The sequence below is a fragment of the Corvus moneduloides genome, chromosome 1 (genome assembly GCF_009650955.1).
Source record: "Corvus moneduloides isolate bCorMon1 chromosome 1, bCorMon1.pri, whole genome shotgun sequence".
NCBI lineage: Eukaryota > Metazoa > Chordata > Aves > Passeriformes > Corvidae > Corvus > Corvus moneduloides.
In genome coordinates this window covers 155,814,339-155,836,108 of record NC_045476.1, presented here as the reverse complement: position 1 = coordinate 155,836,108, position 21,770 = coordinate 155,814,339, and the positions used below count along the sequence as shown (strand labels likewise).

The following is a 21,770-nucleotide window of genomic DNA, read 5'->3' as shown; positions in this document are numbered from 1 at the left end:
AGCTGCTGGAGGTTTTGTCTGCACAGCAGGAGTTGGGAAAACTTTCCAGATCCTGGATAAAAAAAAGCATTTTTCAAGGCTGTGTGTTGCGATGAGCCACGGATATTCGCAATCATCACCCTTCCAAAATTTGGTTCCCATGCGAAGGGAATGCTGCAGGCTGGAAGGGGCACACAGCACATCTGTTAGCTCCTAACCTGGGAAGCAGAGCCTATCGTGGGCTCCTGGTACAATACATCATTATCTAACCCAGGCTCTTTATTCTCCTGGTAAATCTTCCTAGCCCTACTAATACCGAGCCATTTCCAGGGATTCTCTAGAGTAAAAAGATGTTACTTCAAACTTTTCATTAGAAGTGCACATTCATAAAAACTAAAAGGATTATTTAAAAAAAACCCAACAGCAGCATTTTTATTTTATTAATGGAATATAGAATGAGCCTTGAACCACCTCTCCTGTAAGGAAAATGATGCAAAATCTCTGAGTTTTCACCCTCAGGATTCCCTCGTGGGTTTGTCTGTGTTTTACCCAGAGAGGGCTGGCTTTTCCCCACAGTCTCTATGGAAAAGTCTGTGCCGCCTAAGCATAAACCTGGCAGATTTCCCAGGAATCCTCTGGAGTAAGTGCCAAGCAGAACAGCTGGGCTTTTACCTTTACTCTGAGCCCACAAACCTTGAGCCCTGCGCCTGCACATGCCTCTGCTCCCAGCTGGAGCAGCATGGGAGTGTCTGGGTAAGAGCTCTGGGCTGTGCACAACACAGGCAATATTTCCTCCCATTGATCAAAAAGTTTCAGTATCAAGTGATGCACATAAAAATTGCTTTATTAAAGACTCTCATTCAACAAAGTTTCTAAAAGTTTTTCTCAATTTTTCAGTAGCTAGACTGCACTACATATATATATATATATATGTCCCAAACAAACTGTACTGTCTTATTTCTTACATATGATATATTTCATTGTTATGTTTCTGAAAAACTTGTCTCCATTTTATTCTGAGTCTCAGCAGCTACATGACGATTTCAGGGACTCTGATTCACAGAGTAAAACCAACAACTTCAGTGAAATGACAATGAACCATATGTGTGTACATATGCAACCAGTATATTTGCATAAACATGCAGCTTATGGATTGTTTCTATTAGACCTCTTTTTCCACACTCAACAGCAGAGCACAATTCTTCATCAAAAATACAATTTTTCAAAAGCATGGACTAAAAGAAACAGATTGTTAATGTAATTAATCAGACTAATTCTCTAAGAACACATTTTGTTGTCTCCTTGAATATTTATTTCTTACTGCTAATTAAGCAAATCTTTCTAAAGAATTCAGCAGAAAACAGACACATTATGTAAAAGAGATAACTCTCTTGGGCTTTCAATTACTGTTTTGTAATAATTGTATTGTATTAATTTTTTGAATGTTGATGCCTTGGAAGCCAAGACCTTGTTTTTTCTGTACAACCCAATACAGCTAACACTGGATGTGCCCCCGCTCTTGGTCTCATCCTTCCACATATGTACCTATCACAGGCATAGAGATTCAGTTCAATATTTTTTTCTGATGCTAGACTCCAGATATCCTCTTTCTCAGTGGCTGTGAAGTGGCAATCCATCAACTCCCACTGGCTCCTGTTACACAGGGTGCAACCTCTGTACAGTGACTTCCTATAGCAGTTCCTTCTATTCTTCCCACTCTGTTACAGCTCCAGCTTACCTCAGATTTTCCTTCACTGTTTTCTTTTGAAGATCTTGATGTTGTCTACATCATGGGTTAGGAGTTCTTCTCTAATTTTACTCAGTCCGTTCACCTCCTGCCCATATCTTTAGATAAACACCCTCCTTACTTGCTTTTAATCTTCTCCTGCCTTTCATACTTAGTGAAACAGATGCAATTTGGACTCTCTCATCCGTGTTGTTTCCTTCACTGGTATAGTTGCACAACTTTGAGGTAGGAAGCTCACTCTGTATTGAATAATTCTGTTGAGGATGTTGAGGGATCTCTGTGTGTATTTGAGATGAACCTGACTTGGACTTCATCAGTCTTTTCTTGAATGTAGAATGATTCAAAGTGGAGATGAAAGAAAGTGGGACCAGAAATGTAATCCATCACAACAGGTGGGATTACAAAGCTTGGTCCTGTTTCTAGTTTTCTAACCATGTACTAATTGCCTCACCCAGTCCCCTGTTCCTGGTGCTGTATTGTCTCCTCGGTCTCCTGCAGGAACTTCTTCATGTTCACTTCTTTCTCCATTTCTCATACCACTTCTCTTTCTGTTTTTCTCTGGACATTTTGATAGTTGAATTAATATATTTTAATTCAAAAATTACCCTAAATTTGGCCCAAATCCTCTGCCCACGTAGCTCAGAGTGAGCCTGCTGGAGTCAGTAGCACTATTGTTGTCAGCAAAAGACCTGTATTTTCAAATTTTATTGCCCTTGAAGGATATATATGTTTATTCACACAGTTTCTGACCTCAGGACAAATATGTCTAAGATTCTGAGGAAATGGAATGTCCTAATCTGTTCACTGGCTTTAAAATTCTTGGAGAATATCACAACCTAAAATTTCTGATTTCTTTATTTAGTTGCCATTTCATCCACCTTGCTTTGGGTTCCTATAAGTTCTGCTGATGAAAGCCAAACTTTTAGCTGCTCTCTTACTACACTTATGGAATGCCTTTAGCTTGAATGCTTAGCAGTGGTTTCAGCCTTTTTAGATCCCTAAAAATATCCTTTCTTTTTCAATACCCTGTACTATTGTTTGCTTATATTAGTGTAGTTGTCATAGTCATTGCATCATCCCTGCATGCTGCAGTTCCTAAAAACCCATAGGAAGCAGAAAAAATAAAACTGATGGAAAAAAACCACAGCACAAGGACATCTGCCAGCTGCTACAAAGAGGTGTAGGGAAAAATTGACTGTATAAGTCAAAATGAAAAAAAAGTATGATGTTAATATTGTTACATGAGGTGTTTTCCAAAAAAGGTCAGATTTTATTTTAGCTTTTATGATTTTTAATACTTAAAACTTCTAAAGGAACTGATAATGGTTTTCTGCAAGACTTCATAAAGTTCATATGAAATTAATAGTTAGATATCCTGTACTTCTTTGTGTCCCACATTTACCCTTTAGTTTAGCTAGAAGTTTTAGCTTTGGAAATAGTCAACGATCACAACAATACACATGTATTTCAGGCAAACAAGGTAATCCTGAAAAAAGGTTCTACTCTTATTCTCAGTGATGGTGGAACTTTGATACATATATTTTAATACATATATTCAGATATGTGCATAAGGGTGGCAACTGGCAGAAGAAATGAAGGGAATTTCCTCGATTTTATTTGTGACTCGGACATTCAGATGTTTGCTATTAAAGTTGTTTTATTTTATTCTTTTTACTTCTTGTGTAGCTGTCACTCCTTGTGTGGAAATCTTAGGACTGACTGCCGTATAAATACATAATAATAATAATAATAATAATAATAATAATTTTCTTCAGTGCCTGATGAAGCTTTTGTTAGTTACAAATTATGGGAGACCTTTAATCAAATGCCCTAACAAATGAAGCCCATTATGTCATTTAAAGACATGCTGCCTTGCTTCTGCAAATATAAACATTGGCATGGTTTTTTTCTCAAAGCCATTAAGCTGTCATATGTGTTTTCTGCCTTTCTGTGCTGCTTGTCAAGCTTTTTGTATATCTATATCTTGGAGAGCAGCGACAATGAGAACGGAAGCACAGGAAGGAGGCCTGGCAGTTTAATGAGGCCTGGGTAACCTATGCCTCACCAAGGGGATCCCGGGCACTTTCATCTGAGTCTGTCCTTCCCCTGCCTGCCCCCCGAGACCAGGGCACAGTCTGAGCACACTTTGGTTGTGAACACATCCTCAAGGCAAGAATGAGCCAAAAGGTGACATTAGTGGGGCAAGAAATAGATATACCTCTATACCTATATGCTTTCCTCTTGTAAACAGAGATAGGAGGTATTTGCAAATTGAAAGGGGTCAAATCTTACCAATTCTTGTCCTCCTCACATCTGAAGAGTAGTGCTGGGATTGAACTTTTCACTACACACAAGATTTCTTCTGGAAGGAACAAGTTAGTTTATTTAATGATGAAGTAATGTATGTTTAGTGTAGGTGGCAAGGATGCCAAGACCTAAAACTGAGCCAGTCAGATAAAGTATTTGACAGAAATAGACACATCCTTTGAACCATGTGTTTTCCATCTGTGTTGGTACTGTAGTTTAACTAAGGAGATACTCTTCCAACACAAAACGTCTGCCTCAAATCTGTCAGTAGCAATCTTTCAGTTAAATCCATTGATCACTGTGTTTGGACCCAGGCACTGGGCTGTAGTTGTAGCTTAACTTCCAGATTAAGAAACAGCCAATCACAGTCCAGGTGCTTGTGTGATTCACTCACTGAGTATACAAGAAATCATTAGAAATGGCTTTCAGAATAGTTCAGTTCCTGGACCTGAAGCTGCAGACATAAAATATCTGGATGGATAATAAAATACTCATTGAAATGCATTAAAATTACACAAAAGTTAGATGGTCATTTTTTTTCTTGAGCATACTGTGCCACATAAAATCCCTGTATGTAATCACTATTATAGCTCTAGTAATGTAGCTTATTTTGCCACCTGAAGCCTTCTGTTGAGATGCTGCAGAGAGGCGCATCACACAACTACATCTGCCTATTCTGTATGTTAAATAAATGGTCTTCCAGCTCCAGGGTGTTTGATGCCTGTAATTATATTTGATAGCAGTGAATAATCTATTTTATTATTAATAGGTTTTCAACTGGGGAGGCTCCACAGGCTCTGCACTTGAGTTTCCTGACCTTCTAGTTTGCAGACAACTGAATCCTGTATCATATTGACTGTAAGGAAGGGCCCTTGGTGTCCTTTTTCTGATTTAAGGAGCATGAAAGAATGATTACTCCTTGAAAGACTATGCTGTTTAGAGATGCCTTTACTGCCTTTGTGAGCCAACCTGACTATTAGTGGTGTTTTTCGGCTTTTTTGCTGTTTTTTTTTTTGTTTTTTGTTTTGTTTTGTTGGGTTTTTTAAATGTTCAGAAGATTTCATTTAGAAAAGGAAGGCAGAGATGTTAAGAAAGGTTTGCACTGATAGACCCTGGTTTCTGTGCCACTGGAGCCAGCTGCAGCAGCAATGCTAACTCCCACTCCAGACCTTTGTACCTGTTGATCAGTCTTGCCAGCTCCTTTCGTAATGTCTTTTCCTGTTTTAAAGAATTTAATGTACTATCAAGGTATTGGTACCACAGTTGGAAAAATGAACAGGCAGCAACAGAAAAACATCTATCCAAGATTTTCCAAAATTGCTGTTGAGACTGAAATCCTCACGTCTGGGGAACTCAGAGTGAGACACTTCAAATTTCCAAGCCAGCTCGACACCCATGTGTCAGCCAATATCACCAATGCTATAAAAGTTTTTCTGTAAACCTCTCTCCACTTTGGAGCTAATACAGGCACAATTTTTCAGAGGTAAGTAAATCTATGTTCCACTGTTAATTAGTAAACTGACAAAGGCAAAACACCATTTGAGATGTAAGTTCCTAAACTTCAAAGACACTCTTGAAGCTCTTAACATGGCCAATGCAAAAATCAAACTTACAACTGATAACAGTCACAATCCACTTTTGTACGCACATGCAAGTTCCACAGTATATCAGTATATAGTCAATATATAATAAAGCAAATATTTGTCAGCACAGGAGTTCAGACTTTAATCCAGTTTAAATCACAGAAGAGGTGCTGAGCCCCTGGTTCTTCCATTCCTGGAACATACTGTCCCTGTGCCTCATGGGAGGCCTGTAAAAAACAGCTGCATTTGTGAAGAAGAGTACAAATAATATCACTGGGACTTGTTGAATTCCATGATCAAAGTTTTCTGCACTCTATCATTAAGGAGACTATAGCTGTGGGTTAGATAAATGGGACAAGAATTACTTTGACCATTTTATGATCCGTAAAGCTAGACATCCAGCTATTTCAAAAGTACCTGGAAATTTTCCATGCCTCAGCTTGTGTTTGCTCAGTTTGGGGTACTTTATGTTGAAACATGCCATCAGGTGAGAAGTGCAGCTGAGTGAGAGCTGATAGCACTGGGCATCTGGGGCATCAGAGTCAACCTCAGGGGTCTGCATTCCATCAGCCCAGCCTGCAAGGCACAGCCTGGTGAGCTTTGTAATCATACATTGTATGGCTCGTCCTAGGTGGGTGCCCAACAGGCAGACTTGGCAGTCTGTGGGATTCCCTACAACCATTGGCTTTTGGATCCAGTACAAAGCATTGCTTTTTCCATATAAATCCCATCACCCCACTGTGCATAGATGCACAGAGCCGTCTTGGAGCAGCTGCAGCTTCTCCACATACGAGCTGTGTGGAACCGTAGCTATTTGTTTCCCAAATGTCATGGTTACTCCCTTCCAGGAAATGTAGAACAACTCTTAAATCTTTGCCATGATCAAGTGGTAAACACCATCGTCAAACCTCATGAATATTCACATCAGAATAATTCAACTGAAGTCCCAAGGGACCAGGGAGCCAATTGAAAGCTCATATACACAGTTGTCTGGTTAAATGATGGGTCTGAACAATACTTCACCATCCAAATGACTCAACATGACATGTAAATAATTGCTCTTGATTGCAACATGCACCAAAGGTTTAGTTATTGATTCTTTAGCTTGCCTGTCATCGTTGGCTAAATATTATAGGAAGCTGTCAAAGCAGATTTTGTAGAGTGTGTCAGTGCATATGTAGGTGCAGAAGAGCCCAGGTTTTGGCTTCCTTCAATAAGACAGACTAAAATTGGGTTTTTGCAAAATAAGTGCAATTTGAGTTGCTTCTGAATGCATGAAATTACTAAAAACCAATTTGTTACAACTTTAATTAGAGTTGCATGACTGTTCTCATATATCAATACTGACTGTTTTTGTTTAATTAGTCAGTAAATCCTAGTCTGCCGAAGATACTGGATTAGGGTATGATCTGGTCATTAACGAAGTTGAGATTGACATCATCAAAGAACACTTCTATTTAATTTTTAATTAAAGATTAAAAAGACTTTCCTCCCTTGTATGAACTGCATTTATTTTTGTTTTTCAATACATGGTACAATAAGAATACATAATTTGTGAACATGCAAATAACATTCTGGGAAGCATCTACATTTAAAGGCACAGCACATACACATTTCCCTGTGCAATATTCATGCAAATTAATTCAGTGAAAAATTCAGTGCACATTGCAATACGTATCTTACCTTCAGGCAGAATTATACTGCTGCCATATCTTTTCTTTGTTTCTGTTTCTTCTAACAACTTGGATTTTTTCTCATTTTCTGTCTCAGTTAGAGGGTGACAGACTTCATTCAAAAATAAAGAGCTAGCAACTCAGTCTATTTTGTTGTCTCCTCTTTAAGGATTTTTTTGACAAAGCTCTCAGAAGGGGCAGGAAAAATATGTGGTATGATTTTTCCCTTGGAATTTTCTCTACATCACAACTGCTTCTCTACAGTACTGTAGAGACTACCTGCCTACACTGTAAAGAAAGCCTAGATGACTCAGAATAGCCACATTAACTTCCAGAAAGCAAGAGAGAAATGCTATGGATGTCACCACTTAAATGCCTCCATTTCATGGTGGTGTGTGTGGTTTTCTATCATCCAAATGGCCCAACACATTTGTAAGTAAACCAGAAAAAATAACTGTGTAGAAAGATAAGGGCTTAAGAAATAAAAGGCAACAAGCCAGAAACAAACCATTCTATTGTAAGCAAAATCTGCCTTAGACACAGTTGTCCACTATGGTTATATCCCTTTCTCCACTCAGGTCTGTAGCTCCAAAGCAGTAAAAAGGAGATTTATTTTTACCAGCCCCTATGTGTCATGGCTCAAAGTGGACCATAAAAGAGGCTCCTCAGTCTAAAGATTCAGTGTAAATATATATTTTCCTAGCAAAATACATGTTACAATAGCACTGCCAGTGGTACAGGCTATCTTTTATAACCAGTTATTATATTTGCCTAAAAATGCATGTTGAGGTTAATCAAAACAATTTCTGAATGGTTTAAAAAGAAGTAATGTCATGTGACATTTTATTTTGTCCTTTTGAAGAGATTTGCTACAGCAAATGACAGAGTGGGTTTGAGTCTATTGGTAAATACCATACACCATATTTACACCATGCATAAAAAAGGGTAAGTAGTAATTTCCTTATAATCTCACACCTCTGTGAGTGTCAAAGGGGTCACAAAAAAAGGGAGAGTCAAACTCACTGCTCCAGATTCAGCTTTTGTAAGTTGTAGTGCTTAGTTCAGATGTTTCCTGGGTAGCCAAGGATGAGAGACACTTATCAAGAGAACTTGTCTCAGGAGGTGTCTATTTCTCCTTTTACAGGAAGCCTTCCAACATAAACACCCAGATGTTCAACATAAGAGAGATGGATGTCTGCCTTGGCGATTTAGATAACTAACTTGGCGATTCCTTAGCTAACTTATCTTCAAAGTCTTAAAATGTTTCGCCCTCCATTAACACCACCTCATCACCTCTGGCTTGCTAAATTAAAGGTACTGGTTGAGTGATAATCCACTCCTGCCATCACAGAAAGGTTGTCTTCAGCCATTTTGCAATAAGCAATCAAAAATCCTCTGTTAACTGTACATCCCCTCTATCTGATTTATATGTGTAGCACACCTCAACCATCAGGCTGCATATTTGTTATGTATTGCCCCAGAGCAGCGTCTCGCTTCCTCTCTCCTCACACTCGGTCAGTTTGCACATCTGCTAAGAACTCAGTGTGCAGAAGTAATTAAATACACCTTACATCGTGTTACATGCTGGAGGTTGTGCTGCTGGAGAAGGGAAGAGAGACACAACATTTCAACAAATTGTTGAGTCCATTATATGAACTGCACTCATCAATATTGCCATGACTTCTACAGTCATTTTTAAAGGCATTTCACAATATTTAAAATAACACTATTTAGCAAAGAGGCTTTATAAATTGTAGTATTTTTCAGAATATCATTTGGCAGATATGAGTTAGACGTGGAAATTGTAATACTTTGTTCTGAGTTGAGTCTGGTTTAACTTTATCACCATCACAGGCACAGATTGCACAGCTGTTGTCTATCCAGTACAATTTGTTCTATCGCTCATCTTTACTTTTAAAAAGTGAGGCAACTCATTGACTCTAAACAGACAAACATAATGCAACTGAGATATTATGAAAGACTTATCATAAGCATATCACAGCTTGAAAGGGATGTTTTTCTCCTTTGCTTATTTTCTTTTTTGCATCCAGGTAGATTTGAATGACTGTAGTTAAATTGTAGAGCTAAAATATATTCTCCTTTTAGATTATGCTACAGGAATTTTTTCTTTTCTACCCCTGTGTCATCAGATACACCTGGACTCTTTTTTCAGCTTTTCACATATGACAATAATCAGTTGATAACTTTATGCTAATTTCCTAGTGAAAATGGACCAGATGTCTACAATATATTAAACAAACCTTGGTTCCTTATTTTGTTTGGAGCTCACACTTCTATTGCAAATATCTATGGCAAACTGTCCTCATGGACCAATCTATCATTTTAAAGAGAGGACCAAAGAAAATAGATTAATCAAAAGGCCTGCAGTTATTGTCTCCCCTGTTAGCTCCAATTCATATATCATTAGAGAAAAAAGCCTGTCAGCACTGTGGGATGTTATCTCTTTGGAAAAAATAATCTTCAGCATAATAATTCATTTTTTTTTTAAATCTGATAACAACACACAGTATTAAAATATTGGCTTTCCTAACATTTCTATAAAGGAAAGCCAAGACAAGCAGTACAATACAGCACTTTCATACATCACAAATATTTTGCCTAAGCAAGGCTGCAGTGCTTGCATGCAGTGCTGATAGTTTTGTACAGCTCTGTTCATTTTAATGTAATGTCAGGACAAGCACGATATAGACTACCCCAAGGGCTTTGATAAAGTGCAACCAAAACGGTAAAATTTAGGAGGAGGAGCACAGAAAATAGCTTTGGAGCAGCCTCGGCATTGAATTTCAATCATTTTTGCCATAAGTGCATTTTCACTAGACACTTGATCTAAGCCCTTTGAAGTCACTGGCAAGAGAAATGGTCTTTGTTTCATGTAGCATTTTCATTAACATGAAAGAATACACATTTTTAAAATGAAGAAGTTTCTGGCTCTTTGTTAGAAGAACTAGGTAGGAAATGCTGGACTTTCAGCTGAGTGCAACACACATGCCTCCTTTCAGCTAGATCCATCTCAGTTAACCTCAGGCACCAAATGAACTGCACTCCAAGCATATCTGTGCAGGGTAACTGCTGCTTCAGTAACTCCACCCAACTTTTCAAGTTATTTGGGATGAAGATCTACACCACCTCCAGCAACGGGATGGCTATTTTCCATCTTCATGCCATTTTCTTCACAAGCAGTGAACAGATTTGTCCAGCGTTTTCCAGAGCTATTTGGGATTTTGGGTGGCTTTTTAAGTACAGGAAAATTTTGGACAGCCTGTTCTATTTCTATTATGTCCCCAGTAAGGGTCTGGGGTTTTTTTCTGGCCAACGGAACATGCTTTAGCTCTCTCAAGCTTGGTTTTTACTGCAGTGTTTTTCATTTTTATGACACCTGCTCTTCCTTTTGCTGACATTACTGCTGGGTTGCTTTAAACATAGTGATCTTTCACCCATGTGCCATCTCATATAGAAGGTTACCTCCTATGGCAGTCTTCGCTTTCATTTTGGATATTACCAGGTTATAAACTACCATTAGCCTGCTCCCAGCACTGCCAGATGCCTGGCATTTCTCTAGAGAGAGGCTCAGTTTACATAGAAACACATTTGTAAACAGGCTGATACTTTTAAGGTTTAGACCAAGGGTTCTATGGAGAATTCTGGCCTCTTGACTGAATGGCTCGTGTAATGGTTTTGGTGTTACAATTAGAATTTTTGCCCTTAATAAATCTTCCCTCAGTAATCAGTAGTGGGAACTTATTTTTTACCTGTTTCCTACTAAATAGTGCAACTCTCCAAGGTATTTATTGCTATGACTACTATTGCACCATTCCCTCCCTTTGAAGGAGTATTACGAAGTCCAGCATTGTTTCATATCTTTGCAGCCTCTCTAATCCCATTTTTTCTCAAGCAGAATTCTGCATTTCAGTAATCTGTGGGATAGCATAGAGTTCACTCTCTTTTCAGTGTTCCACCAAGCTCCATTGCCTTTTAGCCATTGTAGAACTGCTAGAACAAAACCCATAGAGAAAATTCTATCTCCTCCGGTCAAGAGACAGCAAATGTGTGATGCCAGATGCTGCATTCTCATTTCCCTGTTGCTTTTGATTGTGTGCATTGTGAACTGGCAACTATGACATCCCACATTCGACCGTCATTGGTCCAAACCCAGTTATATAGTGCATCTTCCCTAAAATGGATGCTTGTCACTGGTGGTGCACTCATTCCACAGCTCAGATGCAAATCAAATTGGTTGTTGATGCAACTGTTTAGCTGTCCATAGCAAGTATTGGCATACTTTTCAGCAGTATAGGTAGCTTGCCTCTTCTTTCTCTAGAAACCATCCTGAGAATTCCATTGTCTTTCTTTCTTAGCTGATATATTAAGATATTATCTGCTCCTGTTTCCCAATTTTTTTTTGCACTGCTGGTACAATTTGGGTGTTTGAGTTTTCCCATTTATTCTGTTTTCCCATTTATTCTGTTGTGTTAATGGACTTTTACACTCCCACCCAGCCCAACTTTCCTCAGTGGGCGACCTTGATTGCTATAGGATTCTCTGCCACCCTAAGTGCACGACCCAGTTTACCTTATTTTCTGGATACATTTGCTTTCCCTGTCATCCTCAGGCTTTTTTTCTAGAGTAAGATCAGTGTCTCTGTGCTATATGTAGGCAGAGATCCTCCAGCGATCTTGTCTCTAATGAGGACAACTTTTATATTCCCGAAACTGCATGATATCCTTTGAAGTCCTTTGTAAAACTTATTGAGATGTGGTATTGAAGAGTGCTGTGAAGGGTGCTTTGAGCTCTCCTCTTGTTCTCCTGTTGAGTGATGGGGATTTTCACTCAGTCAATGATCATGTTTCAGTTCGGAGGTTGGTAAAATCCAGCTGAGGATGTGATGTGTTAACTTCTTAAACTATTTTCACTTGCTCATTTGTGATGGTCTGTCCTTCCCCTTCAGTTTTTACAACTGTGGTACTATCTGCTATTATGTCTAACTACAAAATTACATTCACTTCTTCTTCTTTCCCTCCCATGAGGTAGTGAAACAAAAGTTCTACTTTTATTTTCTTATTTTAATCCCCCTAGGCAGTCCTCTATACAGACTGGATTCTTCTTTCCAATACTCTAAAGCTTTTGTTATACTATTTTGCCTGAAGTTTTTCATTCCCATTGATCTGGATTCTTACTTTGTCCCTTTTCTAGGTACTATTTTGCTCATCTGCTCATCACCTGCATTTTTCTGCTGGTCATGTAGCTAATCACCTGCCAAGTGCAGATGCTGGGCAATAACATGTGGTGGATTCTTGCTTCTAAACCCAAGGTGGCTTTTTACTGCATGTTTCCTGTATCTGCAGCTACCATTCTCACCTGCACAGACTGGCTTCTTGGGACACCCTTTAAGACAAATAACCTTCTGCACCTTCTATTTGTCTCTGAAAGGCCAATGCAGGTTACTGGAAACCAACTCTAGGACTGAAATGGAAACATGTTTGAAGGACTCCAATTTTAAGAAAAGTTCTTTGCTTATTTCACCTTGCAACTCTCCTGTTTTAGCAATAAACACAAAGCTATATGACAACTATTCTTCATATATCCTAAATGAGCCTATGCGTTTTATCCAGGAAAAAGTGATGAATTGTCCATATCATGGAGATGGGTTGTAATTGGTACTGTGGGCTTGTTTTCAGTCTCTGTGGGGAAGGGAGAGGGGGGGAAGCAAAATCAAAAAAAGCAAAGATTGAAGACATTTTCAGGCTGCTTCAGCCTTCTACATACTGGGCAGCTTCTTTTGCTCATTTTTTCATCTGTGGGAGGGATGCAAATTGGGAATCTGAACAGTTTCTCTCAGAGAGAGCAGTGCAGGATGTGAAAGAATAGCTGCAGCCCTCTGCCTGCAGCCCTTCTGCTCATCACAGCCCCTCTCTCTCCAGGGTTCAACTCTGGCATTTTCCCTCTTTGAAGAAATAACAAGAACTTCACAGTTCAGATTTTGGTCAATCTGTAGCTGGAAGCATGTGATATCCAGGGGTTTATCTTTTTCTTTTAATACAAAACAATAAATTGGCTTCAATTCATTCATAACTAGCCTCAGGTTTAATCAAAAGACTCAACCCTTTTGACAAAACATGGGCTGGATACCACATCTGTAGGAAAAGCTGCAAACAGCTGAATTTTACTGTGCTTCATGTTTCCTAATAAACATTTCACATTGCTCTAAAGCAGACTTCACATGAGTTGAAGGCATCATCCTGAATAAAGGTTAAGGGGAAAGAGATTATATGACAAGCTTTGCTACCTCCTGCCATTTCTATTTCTGTTTGTATTCAAAGGCTAGGAAGAAAGGAATAAATGATATAGTAAGACCATATGGTTTCTAAAAGGAATCTTTTTAGAAAATAATGTATTAGTTAAATAGTACTGCATCTGGCCAAAATGACATTATTATAATATCATCCCTTACCATTACTAGCACAGCTGAATCAATAATGTGGATAGCATAAAGAAAAAACTAGTTACAATGGCACTATAAATTCTGCAGAAATTATTGTAGCAATTTTCTAGTGTTTGGAATAAGCTTCCTAAACCTCTCAACCATTTCAGCAGATTGTTTCCCCCATGCAACAATTCTGTTAAAAGTATCACTTGCTTGTGGCAATATTTTTTAGCTGGTAGGCACAAGTCAGGGGAATTTGCATCCCATGGAAATATAGCTATGTCAGGAAAAGGTCACTTTTGCCTGCAACTTCTATCTATTGGCTTAGAGTATCCTAATAGATTTGATCTTGTTTTTCTAGTTAACTGGGTCAAATCTGCATTGTGTGACAGGTCTTAACTTACAGGAATTAGCAAAGAACAACTGAAATTAAAAAGAGTAACGTCATTTAACTGTAGCTGAGTTAAATTCCTTGTTTTCAGCTAAGTGCTATTTCATTTCCATTCTGTATGCCACAGTGAATAAAATTTGGAACATATTAAAATTAATTTCCTGAATATATTTTGTCTGTAAAGTTAGACTGAAAATATAGTAATTCTTTCCAACACTTCTTGCTGTTAATTAATGTGCCCATAGCTCAAAGAAATAGTATTTTGCTGCATTTACTTCTTGTGTAGATAAATGCCAAATACAAAGGATTAAATAATACTCAGTTCCAAAAAAAATAATGTTTTTAGATCTGTAAAGAAACTGATTTTCTTTATGAGATTGTATTGGGCTGGTTCAACTAATGGCAGTACACACTGGCCAATAGCTAATTGTGGACTGAAAAGAATGAGAAGATTTTCAGCTAGAGAAGAGCTCCGCCCAACTCCCTGTGCTTCAGTGGAGCTGCAAATGCTCAGCACCTGTTTCATCAGGCCAACAGATGGTCACAATTTAAAGAGACACATAGGCAAAACAACCTTCATTTACTTCAGGCTCTCATGATGTTCACATTTCTGTGCTTGCCTTAAAAGTTTTGTGGATGAAGAAATTATGTGTTATATAAAAGAAGCAATGTATTCTTAACAGATCAGAACACACAGATTCACTACACTTGTCATGGGCCTCGTTAAAAATCTGTTGAAACTGATAGATTCCCAGGGGCTTTAACTTAACTTGGATCATGGCTTGCAGAGAGATCCAGCTTTAGTACTGGTCTGGTTGAAGATGTCCCTCATCATTGCAGAGGGGATAGACTAGATGATATTTAAAGGTCCTTTCCAAACCAAACTATTTTATGTTTCCATAATATTGGTCCTTTTGGTCTGTGGGTTTCATGAGACTGATGTTTTTTGTTGAAATACCAGCTGATGTCTGGGTCCCACCCTCCTTCTGCTTGGCTGTGATCCTACAGTGTATACAGCATTCAGGCGATCTAACCTAAAAGCAACAGCAGTTGGTTTTTGCTTTATTTGTTTTTGTTGTTTGGCGGGTTCTTGTTGTTTGGGGATTTTTTTAAAGATCTATTTCCTGATCTCCATCACAATGCACATACAAGAACACTGTCCAGTAAAAGAGCTGGAATAAGTAAAATAGAAACAGCCAGGAGCAGAGATCAGCTGGAAACAAAACCAACTATAATAGTCTTTCACTGTGATTCCCAGTTTCTGAATGCAACTAATTTATTCAGAAGTACAAACTTTACTCAGAGAGGTGATTCTATCTACTGACATATGGCTATCCCATAATGATATACAAATACCATATTTTCCATTTCTTTATTTCAAGCCATGAGTAATTATTTAGATTATAACATCTGAAATCTAAATCAGGGATATCTATTGCACAGTTATCTGTGGAGCTTAGAAGACATAACTCTTAAGAATAAAAGTCCTACCTATAATTCAGCTGAACGTGGGCCATCATGAATTGTCAAGGTTGAGTTCTTCTTGCTTCTTTCATGATGTTTAATTGACATGACTTTTGACATTGTGGTAAGATATACTCATATTTTGAGACTGAAACAAAAAGGACAGTGGATCTAGAGGGTGGAGGAAAAGCCCTCCAGTGGAGCAAGACTCAGGATTCATTACACTCTATAAACAGTGACATTTCCGGATCAGCAGCGCAGGAATGTTAGGGCATATCATATATTTGTCTGTTGACATGAAAAGATTAGACCCAACAATCATATTAAAGAACTGTCAGTGCCACAGTTCTCTGTTAGGCATGGATATAAGAATATAATTGTTTCTTTTCTTACACATTTCCTCGTAAGCCATCCATCTGAACACAGCAGAAAGATTCAAACAGACATTTTTCCCCAATAAAATATAAACACATAAGTAAACAATACAGTGTTCCACATTGTTTGATACTGATTTGTTTTGGTACTAGTGGGAATTCATGTTTGAGAAAGAGTATTGAAAAGCTTTCTTGTACTCTGGAAGTCAAATAAATAGTCTCTTCACCTCAGGCAAGGGAGTTATATTGGTGAAATGACACGTTATACAGCAGGACAGATCTCTGCTTGCTTTACAAGACATCCTGGGAGTCCCAGTCAAGATAAGGATCTAGATACTGGTATGATCTGCCCTGGGTCAGAGACAGCAGGGCACAACCCACAAAGGTCAGAGCTGGTGGAAAGCAGGTGTCTGAGGGTGTTTCAGGAAGTCTGCTTGTCTAATTAGAGATTTTCTGTCATGATGTCCAATGGCTGTTGCAAAAGGGAAAGGAAAAGGGTTTCAGTTCCACTGATGGAGGAGGGAAAAGGACTGGTCGGCATAAGAAGACTTGCGAAAATGTCTGAACTGAAGGAAAACATAAGACTCCTTCAAGGGAAGGGCATCTACATTTTCCCTTAGGGACTAAAGAAACACCTTTGACAGATATTAGGAAAATAGGGTCCACTGAAGCAGAGGCTAAGATGTCTCAAGGATATCACTGCACAGGTGATGTTCCCACAAACATAAATTTGACAGAAGGAGTCAATATTTAAAATGACTTTTTTTTTTTTGGTTTGGGTTTTGTTTTGTTTTGCTTTTTGTTTTGGTTTTTTTTTGTTGTTGTTTTTGTTTTGCTTTGTTTGTTGGGGGTTTTTGTGATGAAAGCTGTGACTTACTGCTTTTTAAGATACAATTTTATAATTCTTTAGAAGCTAGCAGTTGTGGATGTCTTGGCCACTATTGCACAGACACAAATTAAATTTCTACATGAGTTGCTTGGTGGAAAAGGACCTGGGAGAGCTGATCAACAGCAGCTGAACATGAGCCAACATGTGCCCAAGTTGCCAAGAAGGCCAATGGCATCCTGGCTTGTATCAGAAACAGAATGGCCAGCAGGACCAGGGAAGTGATTTTTCCTCTGTACCCAGCACTGGTGGCAGCACACCTCAAATACTGTGCTCAGTTTTGTGCCACTCACTTCAAGAAGGACATTGAGGTGCTGGAGCATGTCCAGAGAAGGGCAACGGACCTGGGAAAGAGTCTAGAGAGTCAGTCACATGAGGAGCAGATGAGGGAACACTGGAACAGGCTCCCCATGGAAGGGGTCACACGACCAAGCCTGAGCTCAAGCAGGGCTCAGATAACACTCTGAGAAACATGGTGGGTTTCTTCAGGTGTCCTGTGCAGGGCCAGGAATTGGATGTGACGATCCTGATGGATCCTTTCCAACTCAGCATGTTCCATGATTCTATAATTATATGTTTAGCCTGGGGAAAAGGAGGCTCAGCGGGGACCTTATCACTCTCTACAACTCCCTGAAAGGAGGTTGTGGCCAGGTGGGGCTTGGTCTCTTCTCCCAGGCAACTAGAGACAGGACAAGAGGCAAGGGCCTCAAGCTGTGCCAGGGAAGGTTCAGGTTTGATATCAGGAGCAATTTCTTCACAGAAAGGGTGGATAAGGACTGGAATGGACTATTCAGGAAATTGGTGAAGTCAAAATCCCTGGAAGTGTTCAAGAAACTATTGGATGTGGCACTTAGTGCTGTGGTTTAGTCGATGAGATGATGTTCCATCAAAGGTTGGACCCAATGACCATGGAGGTCGTTTACAACCTTAATGATTCTATGAGCCCATGATTCTGTGATTGCCAATTTGGTACTGTGATAACAGGGACATCTGTCTTTTAAAAACATAGTTATTAAAGATGGGTACCATTCCAGTGCTGTGTGAGACTAAAAGTGACACGGTATTTTCCTATGAGAGGATCTCGATGAGCTTCCTAATGAGAGGTTCTTAGTGAATCCTGAACCTTAGCAGGTAACCTACAGCCATCTCTTGGCTAAATTCTCCTTGTGGTTTTCAGTTAAAATTATCTTTCAGCTTTGCTCATACTCAGACGAGTCAGATGTTAAACTGAGGTTAACTTCTGAATTGTTTTACACTGGCACAGAATTGGTATAGAATATCTGTGAGGACTTAATAGATGCCCTTTTAAAAGAGATCATAATGATAATAGAGATCCTGTGTAGACCAGGAAACCTATAGCAATGTTTCCTTCTTGTCACATGTGCACCCAGAAAAACATTTAGTTCCCTTTATGAAAGGAATCAAACATTTTGATTCTAGTCATAGTAAAACTAAAAAGTGCTGTAGAAACCTAAGGTACTAATAAACAATAACTACTGAGTCTATCAGGGATTACAACACAATTGAGGAAGCTGTAAATGGATCTTTTCAAGATTGAGATACAATATCTGCTAAATTAGTAAGAAATAAAGTCATGTTGACTTCAGTATGTATGGGATCAGACTGTGGATATTTGATCAATGAGTCCTCAATGCTAGAAAATGTTATAAACATAACAGGCAAGTGAGGCACTGATCAAGTGGTCTCCCTGAAAGCTTGCTCTCACCTTTGGGACCCCACCATTTCCAGCAGAGCTATTGCAATTTACCAATTGGACAATATTTCTTCTTTTCTCTAGGTTTGCATCTGTCATGTGCTTGTCCATGAAAGAAGTTTTTTTCACATTTGAAAGGTTAGAAATCGTCTCCTTCAAGATATTCCCAGACCTTTTCTCATCCTGATTAGATTATCGGATAAGAATATTTCATAAGGACAGAGGGGAGTGCTATGACCAGCTATTGTGATGCTATGAATAATAAGGAGAAACAATATTTATTCTGTATTTCCTGCATAGACCTTAAATATTACTCCTCCGATAATTCTTGCAAACATGTCTCTACTCACTCCTTTCTTGTATGACTTTCAAGGAGAGGCAGAAGGCTAAAATATATCTTCCATAAGTTATGTCTAGTGCATGTAGACACAATAAAGAAGTATCTCTACTCATGTCATATGTGTTAAGAAGGAATTTCACCCAGGAAGATGTTTCTAACAAAATAATTTTATTTATTAAAATATGCCTTCCAAGTCAATAATTTTTTTTTCTTCATCATTGATGGTTGAAATTATTCCAATTCGCTGTACTCACTTGTACATCAATTTAGTAAAAGGATATATTGGTTCCTGTCCTGCCTGGCCTTTTATTGAAGTAAAATTAAACAATTTCAGGATTCAATTATTAATACCTTCCATCTATAAACCACATCTTCATCTATAAACCATATTGACATTCAGTCTAGACATCTCAAGAGGGGATTCACTTCATGAATATCAATAAACAGGTTGTAAGGAGACTGGGAATATTAAATTATTTCAAAGCGTTTGACAGTTGACAATGTTAATACAATAATTAAAAGCTCACATCCCTTAAAAAAAAAAAAAAAAGCTGCTCAGCATTTCCATGTAGAAAGCAGCAAAGTCCTTAGAAGGTGAAAATCAGCACTGCTGGGCTCTTAGTACTGGATCTGTATGAATTTCCAGCAACCCCCACAGTACCTTCACAAATAAGGAAATCTTTTTTGCTCCAAGGATGGCTTTAAGACCTGCCTTAACCTCAATTTTTGACCAATATGGCATTAACTTTTTAGCCAGAAGGTGGTAAAAAAATCATCTGAAAGTGCAAACCCTATCCTGCCTTAGACCACTGCTTGCAAAAGGAAGCAGCAGATAGCCTAAGACACGGCAGACCTGGCTCCCCACCTGCGAAACAGTTTGCAAGCACTGAGTTGGAGATAAAATGGTAAAAATTCACAGTAGAGTGTTTCTGCCTCTCTCAGTGCAGCTTGTGTAAAGCTTCCCTGGGTAGGAATCCATCAACTCAGAAAAATCTAATGATGAAAGACAGCAGATTTTTGTCAGGCATTTGTCTTAGCAATGACCTTCTGTGAGAAAATAGAACAATTGACCACTGGAACACAAATCATGTCAGAAGCTTCTTCGAAATTGCTTCTTGAGGTGGCTGGAACCTGATATCAATACTCCATGTGTGTGAAAATAAGGAAATAAAAAGAAAAAGAAGTAGCATTTAGAGTTCTCAAAAATAAAAAGCTAATGCAGTAAATATAACGCAGTCCTGTGTGGTAGTATCACACCATGTGTTAGTTTATTTTACTAAGATACCACTAGCTTAACATGTATATACGTTTGCTTGTGTAATGGACTGCTGAGTTGATCACTCAGTGATTCCTTTCCCCTACTTCTTGGATTGGAGGAAGGCTAAAAATTTGGTTGTAATTTTGAGATAGGAACTGGGCAATGTGCTGGTTTTGGTTGGGGTAGAGTCAATTTTGTCCATAGCAGCTGGTATGGAACTGTGTTTTGGATTTGTGCTGGAAACAGTTGATAACGCAGGGATGTTTAGTCAATGCTGAGCAACACTGACACAGAGTCAAGGCCTTTTCTGCTCCTCATCATCACTTTTCTCTGCAAGGAGGCTGGAGGTACACAAGGACTTGGGAGGGGACACAGCCAGAACAGTTGGCCCCAGTTGGCAAAAGGGATGTATCCATAAGGGTGTGTTGATCTGCTGGAGATTAGGAAGGACCTGCAGAGGGTTCTGAACAAGCAGAGATGATAGGCTGAGGCCAGTGGTATAAAGTTCAACAAGATGAAGTGCTGGGTCCTGCACTTGGATCACAATAGCCCCAGGCAGCACTACAGGCTGGGGGCAGAGTGGCTGGAAAAACTCCCAGAGGAAAAGGTCCTTTGAGTGCTGGTCAAAAGTGGCTGAACATGAGACAGCGTGTCTCAGACATCAGACACATGAGTGTGGGCCCAGGTGGTCAAGAAGGCCAATAGCACCTGGCCTGTATCAGAACTAATGTGGCCTGCAGGACCAGGGCAGTGATAGCCCCCTGTACTCAGCAGCGGGTGGGTGCACCTTGAATCTGTGTCCAGTTCTTGGTCCCTCATTAAAAGAAAGGCAGAGAAGGGCAATGGAACTGGGGAAGGGTCTGGAACACAAGTCTGATGAGGACCACCACAATTCCACCTCCCCATCAGCAACTTCAGGACTGCTGATACAGAGCCCAACCCAACCAACTTCAAAGCCTGGACTCTGCCCAGATCCCTGTTGATGAAGTTACTCTGTCCTGCAAATGAGGGATGTCTCTCCCCGATCCAGCCAAGAAGTTGCACTCTTTCAAGAGTAAAACCCTGGCAGTCAGTTCCTAGAAGGAACAGCAAGGGAGTATCCCTGTGATGTTGGTGGTGCCCCTAGAACTTGTCTGGGGTGCTGCTCTATCCTGCCCCCTTCCCTTCCATAGCAATGGGATGCCAAAGATGCACCATGGACCCTGAAGCTGTTTTTAAACGAAGGACTACATCCCTGTTCCCCCAAACACCTCAGGAGATTGATTCAGATTTCTGTTGTATCGGGGTGGTTTTGAAGAATTATTGATCCTCTCTAGTTGAAACATACTAATTACTGTTCTGACATCTGTCTTCACTGCAGACAAATTGTTTTTCATTGTGAGGGAAATGCTGCCCTCCAGCTGTCAGGGCAAGTTATTTGTAATCCTGACCAATTTAATGCTTTAACAAATGCACTTTATTAAAAAAAAAGGTATCAGGAAGAATAATGAACACTGCTGATAATCAGTAATCAATCAGGATTAAAAATTATTTTCATTAAAATATTTAGGGGGTGATACTGGCTTTTGAGGTGGCTGCAAGACACCATCTCTGAGTACACTGTTTTTCCATC

At 39.2% G+C, this 21,770-nt stretch overlaps 1 long non-coding RNA gene across 2 annotated transcripts in view; it reads left to right on the top strand.

Moving 5' to 3' along the window:
• Window positions 1–18,841, top strand: part of LOC116455391 — a 151,571-nt gene extending 132,730 nt beyond the window's left edge. For both annotated transcript variants that reach the window (XR_004244374.1, XR_004244375.1), the window contains exons 5-6: window positions 8,152–8,234; window positions 18,645–18,841. This is a non-coding gene — a long non-coding RNA (uncharacterized LOC116455391). The remainder of the gene's footprint in view (window positions 1–8,151; window positions 8,235–18,644) is intronic.
• The last annotated feature ends 2,929 nt before the right edge of the window (window positions 18,842–21,770 follow it).